General features: G+C 44.7%; 1 pseudogene; it reads left to right on the top strand.

The window, feature by feature from the left end:
• Positions 1 to 1,331: 1,331 nt before the first annotated feature.
• Positions 1,332 to 2,653, top strand: LOC144481776 (iron-sulfur cluster assembly factor IBA57, mitochondrial-like; annotated as a pseudogene).
• The last annotated feature ends 261 nt before the right edge of the window (positions 2,654 to 2,914 follow it).

A 2,914-nucleotide genomic window follows, 5' to 3' on the forward strand; every position in this document is an offset into this window, starting at 1 on the left:
TGAGGAGTTGATTTTAATTGTGTTGAATCAAGTCCCTGAGATTGGGAGTTTCATCTTCACTGCTGTTTGATCCCACTTTTCACTAATTTCCAAATTATTGTAAGGGGATACTTGACCACCCCGATCAGCTGATTTCTGAATTGTCGCTGGGTTATTGTGTAAATGGCTGTGTTGGTGCAGGAGCTCAGAAGCTGCAGCATAATTCCAGCCTCTTGGAAAACAAGATTGCTGATAAATGTAGATCTGCGTTTGAAAACCGTTGTAATTCTGATATATAAGAAATAAATCACTGCTGTCACCCAGAGCAGTATAAAACTAGCAGATATTGTAAATAGCAACACAATGGATCTTCTGCGGTTCATCAGCTCAGTATCATTTTTCTTCCCAGCATTGCTGTGCTGCCGGAGGCTCATTCTACAGCGATTGGCTATAAAAATGCGTTTTATCGTAACAATGTTACAAAGTAAAATCAGAAAGAATGGAATCACGGGGGTGAACAGCTGCTCAATCCAAGAAAATGCTATCCAAGTGGGTAAAATATAAAAATATATTGATAACACACAACCAAACTGTGCATTGTTGGAATAAGACGAATATAGAAAGGGCCAGGGAATGTTCTTCAAACAGAACAGCGAGCTCACAATGATGATTACCACAGCAGCACCTTTCTCGGTGCAGTATTTTGTTTTCATCTTCGGACAGCAAATGGCCACCAGGCGATCAAAGGTAAAAGAGACCGTCAACCAAACAGAAATGTCGATGGCTGCCGGAGACATGTAGAGGATGAATCTGCACACGGGAGTGTAGAGCACAAACGTTTCACGCCAATAAATTACAGCAATGCGACGTAAGATTACATTAAATACAATAACCAGGAGATCCACTGTGGCCATAGCAACCAGGTAACGGGTAATGGATTTGAAGAGGCCACAATGTTTGAAAGACATGATCGCGATTGTCAGGATGTTCACTGTGAACAATAGAATAAAACAATGTGAATTAATCAGGCGATAAAAATGCTGAAATAATAGTGCAATAACTGGTCAAAACTAAAAGTAGAGAATCATTTTATATGTTGTTCAAAATACTGAAATTCACATACCTGGCATTCAGCATAAATCTCCTGAATATGCAGTACACACTGTTGGTGATACGATGTGGTGTCTCAACATGCAGCTGTCATGTTATTGGTGTGTTTTCAGATGGTGCGATTTGTAAATGTGAAATGAATAAATGAAAATTGAGCATAAAGCTGAGCAGAAGAGGAGAGAATGTCGGCAGCGTCCTCGGCTCCCTAAGCAACAGTTGGAGTGAACTTTGGGTCAAATGCTATGCTGCTGCCGCTCAGGCTTCCACCCGGTTGTCACTTAGCACTGGGTCTCTATCTCTGGCTACAGCTGGCCGGTCCTTGGCTCCCTGCCACAGGGACGTGTCGGCGTGGTGGCAGCAGTGATGCTGCTGGTGGGTACCGCTGCTACGGGATGAGGCAATGGCCTCTTCTGCATCTCCACGGCGCGATAGCAGCGCCTTTATCCGGTATCTGGTCATTACCCACGTGGAGGATGTCTTGAGCGCACCCCTGGATTTGATTTGCTGTCATCTGGTCAAGTTGCAGTGGAGAACCATGTTCGATGTGATAGAAACATAGAAACATAGAAAACTACATCAGAAAACAGGCCCTTCGGCCCCACAATATGTGCCGAACATTTCCCTACTTTGAGGCCTACCTATAACCCTCCATCCTATTAAGTCCCATGTACTCATCCAGGAGTCTCTTAAAATACCCCATTGAGTTTGCCTCCACCACCACTGATGGCAGCCGTTTCCACTCGCCCACCACCCTCTGTGTGAAAATCTTTCCCCGAACATTTCCCCTGTACCTACCCCCCAGCACCTTAAACCTGTGTCCTCTCGTAGCAGCCAATTCCACCCTGGGAAAAAGCCTCTGAGAGTCCACCCGATCTATGCCTCTCAACATCTGATATACCTCTATTAGGTCTCCTCTCATCTATTAGGTCTCCTCTCACCCTACGTCTCTCCAAGAGGGGTGGCAAAAAGCCAAGACGAAGAGCCAAACATTCTGCAGAAATGTGACGCCACACTGCTGGATGGTGTACAGAAGCACTTGGAAGTTTATGAAATCAGAGCGAAAGTGGACATATCACCTTCTCCAGATCTCCCCCTATGGTCAATACACCCACTCATGCAGTCAACCAAACTTTACAGTGTCTTCGAAGTAAACGCAAATGATCTGGTGCTGCACTCCCGGGACACGTGAGTGATGTTACGGGATGGCGCCTGGTGTTGAACGCGATTTGCAACACATTAAAATATTGTCCCAGCTGGTCATCTCGGAGTTATCCAAGACTATCTTAGATATCGGTATAAGGTTGAAATTGCTGATTGTATGAAGGGCCTTCCACCCGGACAAGCAATACCTCTGGAATCCATCCTGGTCTTCATGAATAGGTTCGGATTAACCACAGGCTATTGCATTCTACAAGACTTAATGGTTCGGACTCACTACATAGGTTTGATTAATAAAAGGCTGATAACAACCCAATTGGACACCAGTTCGCGGCTGGCAATGTTTCCAAAAAGACACAATTATGTCCGAATCCAGAAAATGAGTTCGAAGGCTCAGACCCCATAAAGGTCGAATGATTTGCAGCGGCTGACCCAGTCCGTCCTAAAACGGAAATCTGTCCAAGTGCCAAACGATGGGCAGCCATTGATCGAATGGCCATTGCAGATGAACCACTTCTTCTGAGCACAACGGGTGATGTTCGTATGCAGTTCAAGGTATCTGTCCCAGATTGGTGTCCAAGTGATGAGAATAAATAAGTGAAAATATGTTTTGTGACAAGCACAGCATTTTGTGGAAAAATGAATATTTTCCGAAATGGAGAATTGG

Source organism: Mustelus asterias, chromosome 32, assembly GCF_964213995.1.
Source record: "Mustelus asterias chromosome 32, sMusAst1.hap1.1, whole genome shotgun sequence".
Lineage (NCBI taxonomy): Eukaryota > Metazoa > Chordata > Chondrichthyes > Carcharhiniformes > Triakidae > Mustelus > Mustelus asterias.